The sequence below is a fragment of the Cryptomeria japonica genome, chromosome 10 (assembly GCF_030272615.1).
Source record: "Cryptomeria japonica chromosome 10, Sugi_1.0, whole genome shotgun sequence".
NCBI classification, from domain to species: Eukaryota; Viridiplantae; Streptophyta; class Pinopsida; order Cupressales; family Cupressaceae; genus Cryptomeria; species Cryptomeria japonica.
The window spans coordinates 845,402,808-845,414,905 of record NC_081414.1 but is presented as its reverse complement, the minus strand read 5'-3'; positions in this window follow the sequence as shown (position 1 = coordinate 845,414,905).

The window sequence follows — 12,098 nt, the reverse complement described above, 5'->3', positions numbered from 1 at the left end:
TGATGAAGTATAGGAATTTCCAGTGCATGGACAATTCCTGAAGCATTGCTTTTCTTGATGTCCATGCATAGTAGGTCCTCTGTTTGTATATATTTGGGTTTGTTTTGGTTGTTTTCTGTTCGGCTTGTTTTTGGTCTATTTCTCCAAAGTTTCTGAGATTCTTGTGTTGATCTTGTGATCAACCATCCTTAGTCAGAGTCATTGTTATCACTATTTTAAAAATGGATTTTCTCAGTCCATAATTGGCTAGGTTTTTGAAAATTTTGAGTCTGGTATGCCCTAGTTGCTTCAAAATTGTTTTAAGTCCTAAGGGGTTCAGGGTTTAGGTTTTAAGTCGCTTCAATATTTGAGAAAAAACCTTTGGTTTCTAATTTTGCATTACTTTATTCACTTAAGTAATGGGTCCTTTTGTCATGCAAAGTGTTCCCCCCGTTATTTTTTACCTAGGCGGTCCTTTTAAATGTTTTAATTTTTATTCACCTTTAAATTGCCTTTTCTAATGACCGTTGGGCCTTGTAATTATCGCGCAACTCTTAGTCAATCGAACGGCCCGCATAGATTCATGAACTCATCATGCTTGAAAGTTACCTATCATGAAGTAGTGAAAAGATTTGGTAGGACCCAGCAATGAGGACTTCTTTCTTGGCTAAAGGGCAATCGGTTTGGAAAGAGATCAATGGCCCGCGTTGATTTGCAACCTAAAGATGCTCATGGTTTACAAGTTGCGAAATGGTGAAAATATGGTGGGCCCGGGTGAAGTGGTAAGTAGAAAGAGTAACAGCAGTGCAAGTCCCTGAGATCTAATGGCCCGCGTTGTTTCACGAGATAAAGATAACCAAGTTTTACCCTTCACGAAATAGCGAAAGGGTTTGGTGGGCCCAATGTCCAAGCTTCGTCTAAAGATTAAAGACCAATCATGTTCTATCTGATCGAATGGCCCTCATTATTTCATGAGATCAAAGTGCATGTGTTTTAACTATTGTGAAATAGAAAAAGGTTGTGGCGGGTCCCAGAAGCCGGTGGGTTTTCTAACGAGTAAAGAGTGAGTGGTTTAGAGAATAATCAACGGTCTGCGTTGATTCGCAACCCAAAGATGCTCGAGAGTTAGTTTTTGAGAAATGGTGAAATGACATGGCATTCCAAGTGAGTAGTCCAGGAGGTAGTGATCGCAAATCAAAAGGTTACACTTGTCCTCTAGATCACGTAAATCAAAGAACAAACTTGGCGACCAAGTGGTGGGCCCAACAAACAGAATGATATAAACTGAAGACAAAGAGGTGACCTGTCAGGCACAAGTGGCATTTCAGAAGTGGATCCCACTGAAATCTTTTAGCGAGTAGGAAGCTGACACATCAGTTCAAGAGGGATCGAATGCCAAAGTGAATGGCACTGATTCAGAGGGCCCATGTCTGTTGGTTCTAACAAGTTGTTAAAGGAAGGGCATCTCAAGAAGGATCTAATGGCGGGCGTTATTTCGCAACCTTTAAATGCACGATGGTTACCATTCGCAAAATAGCAAAAATAGTTAGCATTAACCGTTTTGAGCGTGGTTAGTGATATAAACCGCCAGGTTAGGAAAATGTATAGATCGATCAAGTTTCAGTTGATCGGATAGCTAGCATAGCTTCATGAAGTCAAGATGCAAGATGGTTACCTATCGCGAAATAGCGAAAGGATTTTCAGCCTGATGCCAAGCAAGGAAGAGTCAAAAGGGTAAAACTGATGCAATTTCTATCTGATCCAATGGTTGGCATCTTTTTGCTAGATGAACATGCAAGAGCTTTACGCTCTACAAAACAATGAAAGAGAAAAATGAAAAATACTCAGAGCAGTTTTGATCCATTGGAGCCAAATTTTTGAATTCTTTCATGAATTCAATTCTGAAGGGATGGTCGAAGCATGCAGTGTTAATGTCACAGTTAAGGAGCCAAATTGTCGTATATATCCCTGCATCAATTGAATGAGGGTATCATTTCATAGAAGAAGTTGCAGAGAGAGCTGGTGCAGAGCAAAAGTTTGCAAACCAAAATCAGGTTCTCTTGCTCTTTGTTTACCCATTGCTTAAAGATTGTTGAATTGTGGTCTTGTCCTGTTAGAAAATTGCTTTGGTTGATAATTGGCTTAGTTGCATACTCCTAAAATGGGACCCAAAAGAGAATTAACAAGGAAGGTAAATTACCAGGACCGAAATATTTGTGATGACTTTCTTGAGCAGTTAACCATGTCGACTAATGTCGGGGCTAGGGCCAAGGAGTTAGTGCCAAAAAACCCCTGTTTGAAAATTGGGGATGGTTTATATGATAAAGAAAATTGGTTGAGGGACCCTGAAATAGGGATATCTAGTCTTAGTTTGTTTAAAGTGGGTTTTGGTCAGAGACATGCCCCTTCCCCTATGAATAGTATCTAAAATTTATATGTAGGGAAACTTGTGGTCCCTGGTGTGTTCATGGATGTTGATTTGTTGACCCTAATCGCACAAAGTTATGACCTTGCTACCAGATGCATTAGAAACATAAAGGGATCAGCCCTTGTCAAAATCAAAGATGATGAATTTAGGAATGTCTTCAAGCTTAGTGAAGCTTCCAGCTATCTTGAGCCTATTGATTTTGAGGCATTAACCCAAGTTTACAATGCCCAAAGAGATCATCTTAGGAGTGGCCCATTGAGAGAATTTTTTGTCAAAATAGGGGGATTAACAATTGTAGGCCCTAGCACAATGGAGCCATTTTCCCTAAATTTATTTACCCTGAGAGCTAAGGGTATGTACTAGACACTGTGTCAAATTTTTGGAGAAGACGCTGAGAAAAACATGCCCGTCCATTATATGTTAATGATTGCCCAAATTTTGAACCCTTCATTGGCCATAACATTTGACTTCGCTCCTTTCCTCTCTGATGCTATCCATGCAGGCCTAGTAGGAATTAAGAATGGTAAGGTAGACAAGCCATTTGGATAGTATTCCTTGTTGATGCATATGTTTCTATTCAGAGGGGCTGATTATTTTGCAAAAGAGATGGACTTGGTTAAGGTCAAGGATAAAGAGGAGATGCCAGTGCAATTGTGGAGTACTGTTCTATCTTGGGATAGAGAGGATGCAAGTTATCTGAAGTTTGATAGATGCTTTGCATCTAAAATTAGAGTTGTCTTGTGTGCAGAAAACCCTAGGATTCCCATAGCTCTTTTGGAATTCCTTAGGCCCAAAGAGTTTGTAGAGGATATCAAGATTGTTCATAATTGGGGAGATATGTATCTATATCCTGTTTCTACTATTTTGAGAGTATATGGTTTCAGAGGAACCCCTTATCTACTGCCCTATCAAGTTCCATTAAAGATAGGGATTGCAAAAGTATTAGATAGATTGGAGGAGTGCAGGAGGCCGAGTTAACTAACAGGACTAAAGGGACAATTTTCCCAACCATCACCATGGCTCATCATTTTGTAATTATCAAAGGTGGATGGAAGTATTTTGAAGAATTATGTATACCATATATGTTATCAACTATTGTATCAAGGTGTGTTGACCCTGAAGATTTCTTCAACGACATGTTCAGGAAGAGAGTAGTTTGTAAAATTAGGCCTCACCAATTCCAATTCCTTGAAGATTTGATCAGGAATTAATTTAGTCTAGATGAGTAGGAGTTGAGGAAGGAGAAGTGGATTGCATACAAAAAATCCCTTGACTTTATCCATCAATTTGATTCTAGTTATGATCCTCTCTCTAGTTTGACCCCTTTTGAAGAAAAGGTTAAATTCTTAATTCTTTATTTTGAAGATTTAATGCAAACCCTGAAGGAAAAAAGAGAAGCCATAATGCAGAATGATCCTGACAAGGCTAAATTGGTCCTAGCCAAGCCTACCTTTTCTAAGGCTATTCCACCAAGTGATTATATAATGCACAAGAGATCTAAGTATACTATAATGATGCCAGTAATAGGTGAACCTTCTACTTCTAGAGGGAAAAGGGCCATTGAAGATATTATTGAGAAATTGAAACTAATGACCCTCTCTACTCTCCATCTCAGTCCCCTATTCATATAGGAGATAAGCAAGCGGTGGCTGAGCAATTGATACAATTGGGGAGTCTGGGTGAAATTGCCTACACCTACAATGAGACTCAAGAAGGAATGCCAGAAGAGCCACCCTGTGCTGAAATGGATGTAACTGATGGTGAGCTATAGGGAAAAGAATTAGACATTACTGTCAAACAAGCTAGTGAAGAATTCCTAGTTGACAACAATTTTGTCACATCAGGAGCTTTTATGTAGTTTCTATGGAAGCAAAATATTGATCAATTCAAGATCAGATGTGAGCAAAGGGTAAATGAATAGCCTCTCAAGGATGTAGCCCAAGTGGAGGAAGAGGTTAAACAAGAAATAATGGCTGAGTTCAAAGCTATCACTCCTGAGGCTAGAAGAGAGATGGTGGATAAGGCCGGTGTGCTAATCCTCCCTGAATGGGATATAGCTAATGCATTGGTTCTTGAAGCAGCCAGAAAGGAAAATAAACCAATGAAGGGAGTGGTATTCAACAAAGATGATGCTTCTCTAGTTATGTGGTCCCTTAAAAGAGATGAAGGTACAAGAAGGAAAGATACCTCATAGTCTAACCTTCTAGGAGCTATGATAGTCAGAAGCATTTAGGATATAGGGGTGGTAGAAGCAGCTAGTATTGTTTTAGAGACTACTAAGTTCAATGTAGCAGTAGTAGAGAAGGAAGCAAAAGAAAAGGTTGATCTTCAAATTAAGTTGGAAACAATTCTAAAGGCTTATAATGAAGCCAAAAAGGAGGTAGCCAGCAAGGACACTATCATTGCCAAACTTCAAAGTCAACTGATGGGACAATACCAAGGAGGTGAGTCCTCTACCTTGGCAATTTCTTCTTCTCTAGCAAGCCTCCCACCTACTAGTGCCATCATAGAATTCCCTCCTCCTATGCCTTCTGGTTTTCAACCAGCTGAAACTTATCAACATGAATTGGAAAAGTTGAAACAGGCTCAGGCCTTATTTGCAAATAAGTATGAGGAGAAGATAAAGGCTACAATTTTGAGTTTTGCTAATACCGTTGATGCTCCCATGGTACATATCAATATGAAGAGAATTTTTGACACTCTTTGTGAGTTAAATGAGGACAAGGCCATTCTAGAGCCTATTCTAAATAAGTGGATCCTGAGGGAAGTAGATTTAGAATTCATGTGTGTATCTTATGATGAAGCCGGATCCGATGCCACTATAAAATTCACATGTGAATTGACCAAAGGTTTGACAAAGCTGGTAGAAGGGAAAGCCAATGTGGAAAGGAAGGATAATTTATATAGAAAAGAGTATACTGAGCATAAATTTGAACTGTTTCCTAGAGGTTTTGTCAACCAAAATCAAATAAAGGACAAACAGGTATGGCTGGATGAGTTAGGAGCTAATCTATCTCTAAGGGTAAATGAAATAATCAATAAAGATGACACCTCACTATTTGTTAAAACAATTGAGGAAATAGAAAAGATCAAATCACATTATAGTTTCTTGGAGTCAGAAGTGAGGAAAATAAGGAACTCTTGGGAAATGCTATTAAAGTTGAAGAAAAAGATTATTGGCTACTCATGGCCTACCGATGATGTTTTTCAAGAGTGGTCCAAAAAATATGTGGTGCAGGAAGAAGATGCTCTAGAATAGTTGGAAGATGATCCAGGATAGTTAGAGGATATTGCAGAAGAGTTACCAACTGAAAAGGCCGCTGAGACAGAAAGAGACTTGTAACTGCTTTTTGAAACAAAGTATAGTTGTAACAAATTTTCCTAGGGAAGTTTGAAGCTTTGTATGCATCCATGTTGTTATAAATGGATACCAGGACTGTAGGAAAAGGAGATCGCAAGAAATTGTAAAAAAACTCTGCAGAGATATATCTGGGGATTTTCTAGTCTTATGGAGAAAACTCTAATGTTTTTGTAATCTTTTGTGAAATTAATATCAATATACAAACCATCAATTTTGAGCCTAGAATCTGTGTTGTCTTTGGGTGTGCTTGCAAATATTTATTGGTCTCAATTTGAGTGATTCAGGATTATTCATTTGAGCATGGGTTGTAAGGAAATCTTTTATAGATGTGTTTCTTAGCTTTTCTCTTCAGGAGGGAAATTAAACATGCAAGAAATATCTCTGTCAGTGAATTGTTTGTTTAGAAACTTTGAATCTGATGAATGCTTTCTAGTTTGATAAGGATAAAATTTTATATATGTCAGGTGTATGTGGGGTTTATAGAAGTCAAGGTGATGGGATGTGTGGCGATGTCTAATTGAGGGATTATTGTTTAAACTTAGATGACTCTATGGCTTGGATAAGGCACTGGTATCAATTGTAGTTATATTTTTACATATCTTGTAGGTCAACACTGAACATGAGCATAAGCCTTATTTCTTTATTTCAATTAGTTTAAAGGTGATAAGATTCACTAGTTTTTGGACTGGTTTACCGTGGATCTATTTTTGTAGTGTGAATTCAATTCACAAGAGGTATACTCGCCTGAACTTTGGAAAAGTTCAAAGTGTAGAAGGTGCAAAAAACCTTGTCATATTTTGCTCTGAAGTTCCTTTTCCTTGATCTCTCTTTTGCAGATAGAGTTGTAAATTTCTCACAAGAGATAAGAAGGAATCAAAATTTGAGAACAATAACTACCATGATTAAAATGCAATCCTTATTTCCCCATAATTATGTCCTTTCTAATGAGGTCTTTAATATTGAAATCAATATTATCTTCACCATTCCATATGCTTTGTTCTTCGTAAATAACGCCAAGGTTAGCAAGACCGTCCGCTACGACATTTTTTTCCCTAAAAGCATGCTCAATAATAATAGATTTAAAGCTAGTAGTAATTTCTCTGGCCTTAAAAATGATATTTTTGATAGACCACGAAGGCTCAACTTCACCCTTAAGGCATTTAATAATATTAAGAGAATCTCCCTCCAACCATAAATTGTCATGATTGAGATTTTTAACTATAATCAGAATATTTAGGGTAGCCGAAGCTTCAATATAATGACTAGTTTGGTTACCCAAAGGGCTAGCAACAGCCACAAGGCAACTTCCAACAAAATTCCTGACAATGCCCCCATAACCAACATTGCCATGATTTCCCTTAGAGGCCCCATCAAAATTGGCCTTGATCCATCCCTAGGAAGGAAAGCACCAAAAAAGATCATCTCTACCTTTATCCTTGTTGTTTCTACTATTGGAAAGGTTCCATCTTTCATTAAAGTCTTCTTTAGTAGATAAACCAGTATCAATTCCATATAAGCATTCATGGATCCCTCTATAGATTTTATCCAACACCACTTCAGGGTTTGCACTTTTTTCCCAAAAAATCTCATCGTTATGCTCCTTCCAGATGTTCTAGGTGACAATAGGGAGAATAAGTTTCCAAAGCTCAACATTATTAGAATTAGAGCTAGTGCAATACCATTGCTACTAGAACTCTTCCAGAGAGTTTAGGAAAACCCAACTCAACTTCCACTTATTAAGCATAATATTCCAAATACTCTGACTGAAACTACACTGGTAGAGGATATGGCAGGCAGACTCCTCCTCCCCAACAAAGAGAGAACCTATTAGGAAAAAGAAATCCATGCTTATGGAGATTATCAAGGCTTAGCACCTTATTTTGGATAAAACTCCAAAAGAAGATATTAATTTTGGGAGTCAACTTCTTTATCCACACTTTCACCCACAGAGGAATCTCTTTTGGAACTTTGTAATGAATAGAAATAGATGAAGACACAAAATATTTCCCATCATATGTTTCCTTCCAAATCATACAATCCTCAGAATTCTCCATAAATATTTTGGAACAGAGCAAGGTCTCCAAAAATCTTAAGCCCAGACAAAATTGGCTAAACTCAATCCACTTACCATTTCTCTAGTAGTCCCTGTAGACGCCTAAAATTGTCATGTCTAATTAAATAAATATCTTTATTTATTTAATTAATTTAGCCTAATTCTTCTATTAATTAAATAAATCTTTATTTATTTAATTAATTCATTTATCCTCTTCTAGCCTTATTTCTCATTTAAATAAATACATTTATTTATTTAAATTATCCTTTTCCTAAATTAAATAAATATTTTATTTATTTAATTGATCTCATTTCTTCTATTAATTAAATAAATCTTTATTTATTTAATTAATTCATTAACCTTTTCTACACATGACACATGTCGTTCATCTCTTAATTCATACACTACCTACCTCTTCCATTATTTTATTATTTCTTCTACCTACCCTCTAATCCTAGCCGACCTCCTTTTTACACCTCTCAATCTTATCCCTCCATTTCTTATAGTGTCTTCTATTTAAGGAGATGCTTGCTTCATTATCAAACCCTAATGACTTGATCAATTGATTACACTACGATCCTACTTGCAACCACATTCCGTTCTTTGTTGAGCGCTTGTGCACATAAAATCTGAGAGCAAATATATTCAAGCAAGATCAATGGAGATAGGAAAAATGGAGATCAAAACCCTATTGGACATGTAATGGTATAATCTTGGTGATTTTATTTTATTTGCATTGTCTTAGGTAATCTTCATATGTTATGGTGGATCTTTGTTGTTGTTAGGTTAGGGTTTGGTGGTTGAATTCATTTAGCCTTTCAATTTTGTTATTATTGTATCCATTTTCACCATAAACAATCCCTAACAAGGTCTCCATACCTGATTTTAAACCAATCTTTCCATTCATTAAGAATGGGGATTTCCTCCAGCGGTTTATCCATAAGCCATCTGTCCTCCCAGAATCTAATAATTCTCCCATTCCCCAGTTTCCACTTTCTTCCAGCAGCAACACAAACTTTGACCATTTGAACAACATTCCAGACTACAAAACCTTCCATAAGAAAGGATTTATCAATAAATTCTTTCTCAGATGGTTGCATGTGAATGTATTTCTTTTTCTAAATGGAATTCCATTCCCTTTCCTATTGTTATTGTTACTACTAACATGGGCATTGATATTTCAAAATTTAATAAAGAACAATTAGTCAAAGTGATCAGAGAAAGAGATTAGTACAAGGGACTATATGAATAGTTGCTAGGAAGAGGAGGACATCCTTTGTTGGCATATGCACACTCCAATGAGACATTGTATGTGATTGAAGGTTTTGTCATTGATGGCAACCTTGCAATCCTATGGCACCGGCAAAGACATTATACCGGCATCAACAGATCACACTCTACACCGGCACTCAAGACACCGACACCGACACAGAGGCCGACAAGATTTTTGTTATATTATAGTTTGTTTATTATTGAAAAACTTTGTAAGCCAACTTGGAAAATTGTAAAATGACTCTTATATATAAAAGAGATCATTGTAGACATTTGTAATGATGTGTAGAAGCATTAAGGAAAATATTAGGCAAACCTATTGTGTGAAATATAGGTTAAAGGGTATATGTAAAGAATAGAGCAGGAACCGGTATTGAATCTGGCATTGGAGATGCTATTGTAAAGTAGTACAAGATATTGGATTTGTATGATCCTTATTGTAAGTCAGTGAGACTTCCCATTGAGCAGTGAGCTCTAGGCAGTTGGCCTTCCTGCATGTGCAGGCCCCTATTGTAAGTAGTATTCTCTTATTGGCCGGTAAGTGAATATTGTGGGTCACAAATCCCACCGAGGTTTTTCCCACACCGGGTTTCCTTGTTAAAATCTTGTGTTATGGTGTGCTTTTCATGTGGATGCTCTTGATTCTGTTTATTACATTATTTCTTGCATACCGACACTCTATTATATTATGTTCTGCATGTTTTAAATTAAGAAATTCTATATACTGGTTAGATACTGATTCACCCCCCCCTCTCAGTATCTGTGGGATTCCTAACAATTGGTATTAGAGCCTGGTCCTCTATTTTCAGAAGCCTAACAACTTGAGGAAGATCTTGTCACCGGTAAAGATGGAAAATCTGATGAAGCAACTGGAAGGAGCTGTTACAGACTATGATGCAGAGAAATTGAAAAATATCAAACTAGAAGATGATTTAAGGGCAGCTCAGGATATCATTCAGGCACTTCGAGAAAATTTTACTGTTGCAAGAAATAAGAGAAGAGAACTCTGTGAAAAATTGCAAAATGAGAATGATGAAAAGGAATCACTTAATGATATGATAAGCAAGTTAAAACAAGAGATCATGACAACAAAGAATGAAATGCAGGATATGACTATGAGATTTTGCAAAGAGATTGAGGATAGGAAGAAGAATGAAGAAGAATTGACCAGAAGACTAAGTGATGCAGCAAATGAGAACACAAGACTTAGCTATAAAAATGACATGTTGAAGACAGATCTGATGCATACTTAGAATGACTCAAATGAACTGATGAGACAAAAAGAAGTCTTAGAAAGAGAACTAGAAACTGCAAATCAACATAAAGAAAAATTCAAGAAAAGCTCAGAGGAACTTGGCACCTTGCTAAAGAATCAAAAACCTAAAGGTGACACTTCTGGAATTGGATTTGAAGTTGGTGAAAGCTCCGGTACTACAAATACTCAGGATCACAGCAAACCGGTAAGATAACCTAATGCTTATAAATTCAATGGTAAATTCTTTAACTGTAATAAGTATGGTCATAGAGAAAATGAATGTAGATCTGGAAATTATTAGAATATCAACACACCCACTGGTCAATGTTCTAAATGCAACAAAGTAGGTCACAACTCTGAAAACTGCAGAATGAATGTGAGATGTTATGTTTGTGGCAGATTTGGACATTTATCTAATCAATGCAGAACGCAAACCGACATAGGTTATGGGAAAGCTATCAGAAGAATAATGTAACTTGTTATGCATGTAACAAGATTGGGCATATTGCTAAATTCTGTAGAAGTAAAGGAACACCGGTTGACAACAAAAGTTCTAGCTTGAAAGGTAAAGAAAAAGTTGAAGAGGTTAAGAAAGAATTCTCAAAACAATGGATTAGAAAAGCTGATCTAAATATTGGGAATACTCCTCCACCGGTAGAACAAACCAATGCTTCACCGACAGGACAGAGTGATGCTTCACTAGCAAAATAGAGTGATGCTTCACCAGAAGGACAGAGCAGTTCTCCACTGGCAGGAAGTTCTTCATCTAATTGAAGAAAGTTTCCTTGAGGGTTTGGCAATCTAATAACACATGTGCTATTATTCCCTCGGTTAGAGATAAGAAGTTGAAAATTACTTATTACCAGCAAACAATGTTAAGTGAATACTTAACTGGCATGAATTTAATGTGGTAGATGGCGAAAAGACTCTATTAAATTGAGGTTTTGGCTCCATTTCATTTCATCGAGATTTTAAACTTACGAAGAGCACGAAGATTCCAAGCTAAGGCATTTCGAGCAAGAAGCAAGAACACTCCGAGCAATCATCCATCCTAAAGGTAGTAAAAGGTATTTAATCATGGCATCCACCTCTACAATTGAATATATAGCAAACCCTACTATTGTTGAAGTGATAAAAAGACCTAGGCCTGTATTTCAGTTAGTTCTCGAGATAGAAAAGTAAGATGATACCTTAGGTGCTTTTTCTCAAATTCCTAAGGGAGTTGTTTATGCTAAAGACCCCAGAATGTACATCCACTGCAACATTGAGGAATTAGGAGATGAGGAGATTAAAACCATGTATAAAACTATGATATGTGATAAAACTGGCAATGTAAAAGATGAACACAAGATCATTGAGACCCTAGGATTTACAAAGATTCTTAGCATTCCTGAATTTCCCAAGGATGTGATTAGGATAGTCTTGAGCAAGGTACATGGAGAATTTTTCTAATTAGATGCAATCCACAAAATCACTAAGGAAGCTGTGAAATCTATCACAAGGTTACCCACCACCGGTAAAAGACCAGATAAAACCAAGAAGGTTTCCAATGACCTAGTTACAAGCCTAACTGGTGCAACATTTGACAAGAGGTCCCTAAGAGTTAATGATGTAACATACATTAATGTGAGATTCATCAGTATGATATTAGGGTATAAAGCTACTCATGCTAATAGACTCAATTCAATTTCAAGTTTATGCATTAAAAGTGCTTATGATATGGTCACAGATAATGCAAAAATTGATATAT